The sequence below is a fragment of the Echinops telfairi genome, unplaced genomic scaffold (genome assembly GCF_000313985.2).
Source record: "Echinops telfairi isolate 266 unplaced genomic scaffold, ASM31398v2 ScPeMD7_7418;HRSCAF=8456, whole genome shotgun sequence".
Lineage (NCBI taxonomy): Eukaryota > Metazoa > Chordata > Mammalia > Afrosoricida > Tenrecidae > Echinops > Echinops telfairi.
This window is the reverse complement of record NW_022111318.1, coordinates 856,740-869,522: the sequence shown is the minus strand read 5'-3', so window position 1 is coordinate 869,522 and position 12,783 is coordinate 856,740.

The following is a 12,783-nucleotide window of genomic DNA, read 5'->3' as shown; positions in this document are numbered from 1 at the left end:
AAATATATGCACATAGATCTATTTCCCCATCCTCGTATATAAATATATTTACATATGTACATGCCTGTATTTAGACCCCTCTAAATGCCCTTTGCCTCCTGCTTCTTTGCTCTATTTCCTTTTACTTTCCTCTTGTCCCACTATCATGTTCAGCCTTCATTTGGGTTTCAGTAATTCCTTTCGTTTATATTGCCCTTGATCACCTACTCCCATGCCTCCTACACCCTCCTTGCCACTGATTTTAGATCACTTGTTGTTCCCTTGTCCCTGGGTTTGTTAACACCTACTTCCTTTCTCCCACATCCCCCTCTCCCATGCCACCCAGAACTGTTGGTCCTGTTGTTTTCTCCTCCTAAGATTTTTTATCCCACCTATCTTATCTAGATAGACCTACAGAGATAATAATATGCACAAAATCAAGACAGAGCAAAACAAATTAACAAAAGAAAACAACAACAACAACAAAACCAATGACAGAAAAAAAAAAAAGCCTGAAAATAGTTCAAGGTCTGTTTGTTGACCTTTAAGAGTGTTTTCTGGTTGAGTCTGTTGGGATGCCACACCCTGGCCCCAAAGTCTGTTTTTGGTATTCCTTGGGGACTTCATTGCTCTGTTCCCCTTGCTGTTCTGTTTGTTTCATGCCCTCAGTGTTTTGCCTTGGTGTGGTGGGGTCAAAAATTTGGTTTTAAAAATTAAATAAAAATGTTTTCTTTTCCCTCAAATACATCAATACTTAGTCATCAATAGTAGTCTTTGATTAGCTTGGCAAAATCATGGAAATAAATATATATCACAGTGAAATTATCTTAATTGCTGCGATATTTTTAAAACAAATATTTTGGCTTCTTAGGGTACAGAGGTGATTATGTCAGATCTTACTAAATGTATGGTTATTTGTCAAATCATAGCTCCCAATAAAATGTTTTTGGGAAACAAAACAAAACAAACCTTTTATTCTGTCTGGCTTTTCTTATATTCTATTCTTTGGTTGTTACTCATGAAGTACGATTCAATTGCCTAGGGTTCTTCTATTCCACTCAAGACTCAAAGCAGTGAATCTGCATTTGTTGTTTCCTGCCAAATACTGTCTTCTAACTTACTCCCATCTTTTACATTCAAATGGAATTATATCACAAAGACTTTCTTCAACTACCCGATCTAAAATAGCCTTGCTTTTCAATGCTTTATTATTCTTCAGCTTTTTATTGTCACTGACCCATTACATTTGTTTTCCTATGCTTTCCTGTCAGGAGTAGAATGCAAGCACCACGAGGGAAAAATCTGTTTACTTGTTTGTATCCTACTGAATCTGCAGCATCTAAAGTCATGCATGACACATCATAAACACTTACTAAATTGTTGGATGAAAGTTCCAGAGAAAAGAAAAGAAAAAAACTTCCTTCTACGTCTTAGGTATTTTGAATCGAAAAAATGGAGTTTCAAATGGTCGTATTGAATTCTATGAAAAATTTAATAAAACCATAGAAATCATAAAACAAAATATTTTTGCTATCTTATCCAAATATGAAGTAGACTTAATTTATTTCTTCATAGCCAGCAGACAGTTCAAATATAAATCTTGTCAAAATGCAATCTATCAACTTTGTATCAAATGAAATTAAATATCTTACCTCCTAAATGTTCTACCCACTTTGTACACAATATAGCTAAGAAGGGATGCAAATTATTTACCTGTGCTATTAAGACTTTCATAATGAACATTTTTTTTATCTCTTTTCAGTTTCCTTAAAATGTCCAGAGGCACCTAATGATTTTAACTTTATAAAAATGGAAGGAGATAACCATAAGAAAGCTACCCTATAGAATGCCCATTTTTCTTACTGGTCATAGAAAAGATGATAAGTATTGGCCTGCTGTAAATGCATATTTTCAAAATGTACGACAAGAAAGACATCATTTTTGAATTTTGAATTAAATTAAAAATGAGATGGAAGAAAGGATTACAATAAAACAGAGATTTATATGCTGTTTCTTCCAAAATGATTGTCTTAGAAAAAATCATAAAGATGATAGAAAAGGATTAACTGACTACACCTAATGTTTGATGGTAAGGTGTAGGTTGCAACAAAACCTCATATAGGGGAAAAGAACAAACGCCCCTACATTTTTGGAAATATGACTGGTTCCAAACTAAAATAAAAAAAAACACTAGTTAAACAAGGGGGACAGACAACAGAAAGGTGGGGGAAGGGAGATGTTGGACAGTGTAAGATATGACAAAATAATAGTAATTTATAAATTATCAAGGGTTCATGAGGGAGGGGGGAGAAGAGAGGGAGCGGGAAATGAGGAGCTGATACCAAGGGCTCAAGTAGAAAGCAAACGTTTTGGGAATGATGGGGGCAACAAATGTACAAATGTGCTTGACACACAATGGATGTATGTATGGATTGTGATAAGAGTCGTATGAGTCCCCAATAAAATAATTTAAAAAAACAAAAAAAATCAAGACTTACTCATTCTTTTACTAAAATTATAACTTATTTGGAATCCAAATTCAATTTCAATTTACCTCTGTACATAAAACATTTTCTCCAAGAAAGATGAGGCATCTCAAACTAAAAAACCCAACGCACTATCATGGAGTTCATCCCGACTCACAGCAACTCTAGTCCCAGAAAGATTTATAGTCTCTATTCGAGGGTGACTATGAGGGGTTCTACCCCTGTAAAAAGTTACTCTTGGAAACCTGCAGGGGTTACAGGTTACTGTGATAATTGCATAATTTCTGGTCAACTTGAAGATATATAAAAGTGTACGGGTGGAATTTAGTCTGTCAATCAGGTTGAGCAGCCTGATAACCTTACTTGGAGGCACAACTGAAATTTATAGCTTTCTGGAGTTCTCTCTCTCTCTGCCTTGACCTTCCTGCTTGCTGGCTACCCTGAGGGCTTCTGGAGTCCTGCCATGCTTCCAATGATGTTGGAATCGACACAACTTTGTACACATTGACTTGGAATCTCTCTGCAGTTGGTATCATTACATGTGGCTGCGTGAGTCTGAAGAAGGACTTATGGACTAGTATTGGACTTAGGGACTTGAGTTTGACTGGGGCGGGATGTTTTCTTTATATATAATTTCATCTTAATATAAAGCTTTCTCTTATACATATGTGAGTGTCCCTAGATTTGTTTCTCTAGTCAACCTGGCCTAACACAGTCATTATGAATCAGAATCGACTTGACAGCAGTTAGTTTGTTTTTCGTTTTTTTTTTTGCAATGTAGAACAGCTTGAGGATCACAAAGAGGGGACTTTTTTTTTTGCTGTCTGTTGATGTTATAAGGAGCTTTATTTTAAAAAATCATTTTTATCTTTAATCATTTTATTGGGGGGGCTCATACAATTCTTATCACAATCCATACACCCATCCATTGTGTCAAGCACATATGTACATTTGTTGCCCTCATCATTCTCAACACATTTGCCTTCTACTTGAGCCCTTAATATCGGCTGCTCATTTTCCCCCTCCCTTCCCCTCCCCCTCCCTCATGAACCCTTCATAATTCATAAATTATTATTATTTTGTCATATGTTACACTGTCTGATGTCTCCCCCCACCCTCTTCTCTGCTGTCCATCCCCTAGGAAGGAGGCTATAGGTAGATTCTTGTAATTGGTTCCTCCTTTCCACCCCACATTCCCTCCACCCTCCAGGCATCGCCCCTCTCACCACCGGTCCTGAAGGAGCCATCTGTCCTGGATTCCCTGCATTTCCTGTTGCTATCTGGACCAATGTACATCCTCTGGACTAGCCAGATTTGCAAGGTAGAATTGGGATCATGATAGTGGGGGGGGGAGCATTTAAGAACTAGAGGAAAGTTATATGTTTCATCGTTGCTACCCTGCACACTGACTGGCTCATCTCCTCCCTATAACCCTTCAGTAAGGGGGTGTCCAGTTGCCTACCGATGGGCTTTGAGTCTCCACTCTGCACTCACCAACATTTACAATTACATGATTTTTTTGTTCTTTGATGCTTGATACCTGATCCCTTTGACAGCTCATGGTCACACAGGCTGGTGTGCTTCTTCCATGTGGCCTTGGTTGCTTCTGAGCTAGATGGCCACTTGTTTATCTCCAAGCCTTTAAGACCCCAGACACTATATCTTTTGATAGCCGGGCACCATCAGCTTTCTTCACCACATTGGTTTACGCACACATTTTTCTTCAGCAATCGTGCTGGGAAGGTGTGCATCCTGGAATGCCAATTTAATAGAACGACGTGTTCTTGCCCAATGTCCATCTGTTGCCTTAATACTAAACCTGTAAATATATGCACGTAGATCTGTTTCCCCACACTCTTATGTAAATATATTTACATATGCACATTCCAGTCTATAGACCTCTATAAATACCCTTTGTCACCAAGTTGTTTCCTCTATTTTATTTTACTTTCCTCTTGTCCCACTATCATGCTCAGCCTGCATTTGGGTTTCAGTAATTTCTCTCGGTTACATTGCCCTTACTGAATCCCTACCAGGCCTCTCACACCCTCCTTGCCACTGCTTTTGGATCACTTGTTGCTCCCCTGTCCCCAGGTTGGTCAACACTATTTCCTTAACCCCGTCTCTCCCTCTCCCGTGTCCCCCCCAGAACATTGGTCCCATTGTTTTCTCCTCCAGACTATTCATCTGGTCTATCTTATCTAGATAGATCTGTAGAGATAATAATATGCACCAAAATCAAGCCATAGCAAGATAGGCGATGAGTGAGAACACAGTAATGACAACAAAAAAGAAAAGCAATTACCCATAGAAGAATAAATTAGTTAAAAGAAAAAAATTTAAAAAGGAAGAAAAATCTGTAAATAGATCAAGGTCTGATATTTGATCTCTAGGCGTGTCCTTCAGTCAGGACCGACAGGGTACCATGCTCTGGCCCCAGAGTCTGTCCTTTGTACTCCCTCAGGGGCTCTCTGCTCTGCCCCCACGGTTGCTCTGCTGCAAGCTTTTTGTGGTTTGCCTCGGTGTCACAGGGTCAGTCTGGGCCAGTCCCGACACTGGGTCTCCAGTGTTGTCCCCAAGAAGGGGACTTTTAGATCAAGACTTAATGAAATTTGAAGAGGAAAGAAATGCTGAAGAAGAAACAATGAGAAAGAGCAGAAGGAGTGAATTTGTCAAAAGTTTTACAGCTGGTAGAGATTTGTTTCTAAATTAAATTAGGAGCTTCAAAAGCTTGAAAACATGAATCCAAAAGCTTAGCTAAAGTTTGTAGTTAATCCAGGAAGCAGTGAGATATTATAGTGAAACATATGAGAGGAAAAAAGAAAAGGACCATACAGACAACTCTCAATAATATCTGATTAGATAAGTCAATTCCATTCATAGGGATAATCCATATGACCCATGATCTTCTACAAATGAGTTATTATAGTAACTGACAAACTCTGCTTCATTGGTGGTGTAAATTTTTATGATTTTAATATTTTTATGCATGTATATTTGAATTTTGGGGTATGTGTGTATCTAAGTTTATATGTAATGTTTCTAAGTCATAAAAATAAATAAAGATTGTATTTATAACATTGCTGATATTAAAAAGCCATAGTAATGAAAACATAAAATAACAACAAAAAAGTTTTTGTAAGTTGGGGTAGTTTATAGAGTTGTTAGTCAAACCCAAACCAAACCCACTGTCATGAAATCAATTCTCACTCATAGTGACCCTGCTCCATCAGGCTTCCAAGATGGTCAAACTTTATAGGAGCAGATAGTCTTATCTGTTTTCCTAGTATTGGGTAGCTGGTGGGTTCATCTGCTGAGCTTTCAGTTTAGCAGCACAACACTTACAGCACTGCACTAACATACGATTGTTATCAGGGAACATGATGGAAGGTTTAAATGCAATAGCTCCTGCACGCATTATGTTATCAATAAAAGTATATATTTAAAACTTTATATTATTTTTTTGGTCTCTCAGAAGTATTTATGTTTTAGTTACCATCCTGGAATTAGACAATATCCCTATGACTTCTGGATTGCACTCTTAAGAACTTTGTTCCATTATAGCTCTACTGGTTTAGTGGTTTTATTGTTTGTACAAGCAAGCCCTCAGGTAATATTGGGGATATATTTGAATACAAAACAAAATCTTATTTTAGTGGATGATATTTCCATAGCCTTTCCACTTCTCAGGAGCCCTGGTGGCATAGTATGTTACATGTTTTGTTGCTAACCACAAGGTCAGCAATTCAAAACCATGTCATTCTGTAGGAGAAAGAAGAGGCGTTCTACTCCTGTAAAAACTTAGTATGAGAAACCCACAGGAGCAGTTCTACTCTTATATAGGGTCTCTATGAGTCAGAATAGATTCAATGGCAGTAAAGAGTGGTCCAATTTGCACTATATTTTTCGTGACTTTTCTTTTTTTTTTGCGTACACATGGTCATTTACTTTTGTTTTTGTGGAAAACAAATACTGTATTGAACAATATTTTCCATCTTTATATGTACAATGCTGTGACATTAATTATGCTTACCATGTTCTGCAACCATTACCAGTGTAGTAGTTACACAATCTCACATAAACTTGAAGGTATTAAGAGTAAAGGGGTGAATTTAACCTATCAATCAGGTTGCTACTTGATTGGAAGGTGACCGAGATAAATGGTTATCTGAGACAGGCCTCTTCCTCTTTCTCCCTGGAAGTAAGCCACACACGCTCTCTCTTCTTCACTTTTCTGTTGACAAGCCAAGTGGAGCCACAGTGAGACCTGCAAGAGCCTTGGAGATGCTTCCACTGTCACTGGATCCACAAGACTTTGTACCCACTGGCCTGTGATCTTTCTGCATTTTGCATCATTGGATGTGCTGTGTGAGTCTGAAGAGGAATTTACGGACTAATATTAGACTTACAGGCTAATATCGGACGTATGGACTTGATCTGGACTGAGCTGGGATGTTTTCTTAATGTAAAATTATTCTTTTTATATAAAGCTCGTTCTTAGACACATATGGATGTCGCTGGATTTGTTTCTCTAGTCAACATGGACTAATCCAACCAGTATCCATTTGTAATGTGCCCCTGAAGTAATAGCCGTCCTTTATTCCTCCCACCCTCCCCATGGTGAGCATTAGTGCACTTTAATCTCTATGCATTGGCATATTCTAAATATTTCCTATAAAATGAGAGAAATGTTTTAGATGGTGATATATTCTAATAAATAAGCATGTCTTATTCTCTCTTGGAGACTCTTAACACTGGAAACTTACAGCCTAGATTGAGTGGCTGAGGCTTTGGTCTTGACTGAAACAAACTGACAAACATGATGATATTTCCTGTTCTTCAGAGAGCAGAATAGACGGAATGTGTCTCAGGGGGCTAAACTGGATCCCGAAAGACATAATAGACATGGTTACAGAATGATAGGCTCAGCTAATGTAGTTTCAGTCCTGATTTAGGACGTGCTGTCTGTGGGTCAACCTCAAACTCACTTTGTTAGTTTACAGATAGCTTTTGGTTCCATGAAATTTTATGTAACAATTTATTACTTATCCGTACAGAGAAATTATAAGCACGGTTGTGAGGTTACTGATTGGTTTAAATAAAACATTTCCTGGTAAGAAACAAAACAAAATTCACTGTCATTGAGTTGATTCTAACCCCAAACAAACCCCAAGATTGTAATTCTTTATGGGATCAGACGACATCATGCTTCTACCTCAGAGTGGCTAAATGAATTTGAACAACTGACCTTACAGTTAGCAATCTAACACCTAACCCACTGTACCTCTAGGACTCCTGTAGTACTAGGAGAAAAAGCAAAATGCATTTAACGGGCTTAGGAGTAAACAATTATCTTGTGTGCCAGGAACTCACATTTTAATATCTTCTATATCTCAGCATACATACACAGAGCTTAACATATTGATTTTTATTTCTTACATTTAATCAATGAGGTCAGTAAACAGTAAAATTCTAAGATTATTATTTTTTTAATCAGCTCAATGTTGATTATGTATTCTTAAAGAACATTCAATTTTCTCTCCTGCACCAAGATATTTTTTACATTTTTCTGCCTCTGAAAGTTTTAATGTCCACATTGATTTCTCGATGAAATATGTTCTTGAATATGATAATTTACTGTCTCCAGGCTGTCTTGAGTCCAGTATACTTTAAGCAAATGAACAAAAAGTCCTCTGTAGGAACAGAAGTCATAAGAAATCAAATTGATAGTTATAAGAATTTGTCTTATTTTTTAATGAGCTAAGGAGATCGCCTTATTTTACTTATTTTTGGTTTGTAACTTTCAGTCCACTTCCTTCCTTTAAGCAGGAAGTGCTGATAATGTGTGTGTTTATTCCACGTTACATAACTTGTACCTTTTTTATACTTTTAAGAGTGCCTCAGTTCCATATTTAACAAGTACTCAGAAGAACCAATTCCAAGATATTTTTTAAACATAGAAAAAGGGCTGTAAATATCTCTTCCATATTGCATGTCTCCTTGGAGATTCGGCTTGAATGTCAAATATGTGAAATTAACTCTAAACCTGTCATTTTTGCAGGATGAACACTGAAGAAAATGAGGAAAAAAAATTAATTTATCACTTCTGTTGTATAAGCTCTTCCATCATATTTTGATGTTTCCTGCATCATTCAATATTTTGCTAATGGGATCTTTTAACAAAGCAATTTTAGGTTTAAAGCTTTTCTTCAGTTCTTTCAGCTTGAAATATGGAGTATGTTCTTCATTTTTGGCTTTCAAACTCCAGCTCTTTGCACATTTCAGTACAATCAATACTTTACTTTGTCTTCTCTAATTGCCCTTTTGAATTTTCTGTTCAGCTGTTTTACTTCATCATTTCTTTAATTTACATTAACTACATTATGTGCAAGAGCAAGCTTCAGAATCTCTTCTGACATCTATTTTGAGCTTCTCTGTCTCTCTCTCTCTGTCTCTCAATGACCTGTGTTGTTCTTGAGGCCATTCCACAACTTGTCAGGCCCTCTGTCATTAATGTTCAACGTATCAGAATCTCTTGTTAAGATGTTCTCTAAAGTGAGGTGGGATGTTCCCAAAGTTGTATTTGGACTCTCAAAGACTTGTTTTCATTTTAGCCTTCAACTAGAGCTTGCATATGAGCAATTATTGTATTTACTGGATGTCCCTTGTAGGCATACGAATATTATCCTATTGCAGACAGCTTTGTGCTTTGAGATAGATCTATAGATCGCGAGATGTTCTCTTTGACGCCCGTCTTACTCAAAATATTCAATACCTTTTGAGAATGAAGTACCAATGCGCTTTACACAATTGATGCGTGTATGGATTGTGATAAGAGTTGTATGAGCCCCTAATAAAATGTTTAAAAAAAATTCAATACCTGTCCATTTTAGCTCACAAATGTCCAAGATAGTAATCTTTATGCATTCCCTTTTATTTTTGATGATTTCCTACATTCCTGAGATTCATATTTCATGCATATCATGCTCCAATTATTAATAGATGTTTACAGCTGTGTCTTTTCATTTTGAGTCATACCTTATCTGCAAATGAAGGTCTGGAAAGCTTTCTTCTATCCATGTCAATAGTCTCAACTCTGCCTTGAAGTGGCAGCTCTTCCTTAGTCATATTTGAGTACTTTTCAACCTAAAGGACTCATCTTCTAGCCCCGTATTTGACAACGTCCCTCTGTATTTCATTACCTTCTCAGAGACCAATACCTCAGAAACAGGCAGTTTATTCCTTCTTCTTTTTAAAAATCATTTTATTGGGGGCTTATATGGCTCTTATTACAATCCATACCAACAACCATTGTCTCAAGCACATTTGTACATTTGTTGCCACCATCATTTTCCAAACATTTTCTTTCTACTTGAGCCCTTGGTATCAGGTCCTAATTTTTTTCTCCTCTCTCCCCACCTCCCTCATGAACCCTTGATAATTTATAAATTATTATTATTTTTAGATACTTTTATTGGGAGCTCTTACCTCTGTTATGTGCAGAGGGGTCACAGGGAAGAGATGAGCCAGTCAGGATGCAGTATAACACCGATGAAACACACAACTTTCCTCTAGTTCTTTAGTTCTTTCCCCCCACTATCATGACCGCAATTCTACCTTACAAATCGGATTAGACCAGAACACACACACTGCTACAGATAAGAGTTCACAACACAGCGAATCCAGGATAGATAAACCCCTCAGGACCACCAAGGAGAGAAGAGCTATAGGAGGATTAGGGGAGAGTTGGGGGACAAAGGGGGAATTGATCACATGGATCAACCTATACCCCACTTCCAGGGGGACAAACAGAAAAGTGGGTGAGGGGCAACTGAGGACAATGTGAGATATGAAAATAATGATCTATAACTTATCAGGGGTTCATAGGAGAGGGTGGGGGGGAGGGAGGGGGAAGAAATGGGGAGCTGATATCAGAGACTCAAGTGGAAAGGGAATGCTTTGAAAATAATGATGGCGGCATATGTGCCAATGTGCTTGACACACTGGATGAATGTGATAAGAGTCCCAAATAAAAGTAAGAAAAAAATATGTCCCTATTTTCGCATTGATGTTCTTTATAATTGTGTGATTTAGGTATTTGATCCATCTTGAGTTTGGTTTTGTACGTATTTTTTAAAGTATGGCCTTGCTTCATTCTTTTGCAGGTACAGATCCAGTTTTTCCAGCACCATTTGTTGAAAAGGCTATCTCTTCTCAATATTACTGTATTTTAATCCTTTATAAAAAAGTAGATGCCTATATTGGACATTCCTTCACAGAAGGGTCACAAGGAAGGAACGAGTCAGTCAGGGTGCAGCATAGCACCGACAGAACACACAACATTCTTCTATTTACTTAATCCTTCCCCCAACTATCATGACCCCAGTTCTACCTTACAAATCTGGCTATACTGTAGCATGTACACTGGCACAGAGAAGAGCTCTCGACACACGGAATTCAGGACAGATAAACTCCTCAGGAACAGTAATGGGAGTAGTGATACCATGAGGGTAGGGGGAAGGTGGGGGGAGAAGGGGAAGAAAAGGGGAACCTGATAGACATGTAACCCTCCATCCCTCCCAGGGGGATGAACAACAGAAATGTGAGTGAAGGGAGACAGCAAGATATGAAAATAATAATAATTTATAATTTATCAGGTGTCCAAGAGGGTGAGGGAGGGAGGGAAAAAAGAGGAGCTGATACTAACGGCTAAAGCAAAAAGAAAATGTTTTGAAAATGATTATGGCAACATATGTACAAATGTATTTGATACAATTCATGTATGGATTGTTGTAAGAGCTGTAAGAACCCTCAATAAAATGATTTATTTACAAAAGAAAGAAAAGAATAATATGGAACATAACATCAAAAAATTTAGGTGTCTATAGGTACATGGTTGTATTTAATTGGGTTCTTAATTCTACTCCATTGGCCTTCAGATCAATCACTATATCAATACCAGGTTGTTTTGATTACCGTGACTACCTAGTAAGTTTTAAGGCCTGGGAGTGAAAGGCCTCCTACTTTGTTTTTATTTTTTAATAGTATTTTATTTATCCTGGGTTTCGTTCCTTTCCACATAAAGTTGGTGATTAGTTATTCCATTTCTTTGAAGGATTGTGGTGAGTTTTGGACTGGAATTGCACTGAATTTGTAAAGTATGTTTGGAAATATTGACTTTTTACAATGCTTAATCTGCCTATCCAGGAACATGATAACTTATTCCATTTGTGTAAGTTTCTTTATTTCCTCCCCACAATCGTTTCATTGTGTTATAATTCACTTATTACATCCTTCTACAGTTCATTCATATTTGAAAAGAGTTGTATATACATCATCATATTCAGTTTTAGTGCATCCTCCCCACTCCTGTATTCATTGTTTGCTTTCCTGTTCCTCTCAGCCTCCCTCAGTGCTCTTCAATCAATTATTCTCTATACATCCTCCCTTGGTGTGCTTCATAAACTTAACGACATTAAAAAAGAGCAAAGACAGTGTATATAAAAGTGAAAATTAAATTAAATTGGAAAGGAAGAAAGAAAAAACTGCCAGCAACATTAAAATAAGCCAGAGAAAATCTCCATCAAGACACAAGGAAGAAATATTACAACAGAATAAAACCAGGATGGGTCAAGAAGATCAAATGACTAAGTATCATATTATAGTGTAGTTACATCCACAATAATCAAGTTTACCCTGGCTTCTGTCTGATAGCCAGGCTCTATGAGCCCCTCGACTGTGATCAGAGGGTATCTGTGAGAGGCTTAATCCATGTGGCTAGTCTGTGTAGATGGAATTTGGGCTTCCACTGTCATCTATAGCCTTCTACAAGTCACGATTTAAGCTCTGATAAATTAAATTCACAATTTAAACTCTGATACCTTTCCCTCTTACATATTTGGGTTTTATTATTTCTTGCAGGTGTATTTTATAGTTTTTCTTGTATAACTCTTGTTTTTCTGGTGAGATTTATTCCTCAATATTTTTTCTTTTATTTTAAATGACATGATTCTTTTGACATCTTTTCAGTATCATCATCCTTAATATACAAGAATCCAAAACAAACAAACAAACAAACAAACACTAACAAACCAAACCAAAAAGAATCTAACTGATTTCTGTGTGTTGATCTTATAGTCTACTATACTGCCAAATTTCTCAATTAAAGTGAACAATTGTTTAATGGAATCTTTGGGGTTTTCTACATATGGGATTTGGTCCTCTGCAAAAAAAGAAATGTTCTTCTCTTCTGTGCCTATATGGATATCTTTAATATCATTTTGATGTATCATGGCTCTAGGTAAAAGTTCCAGGACTA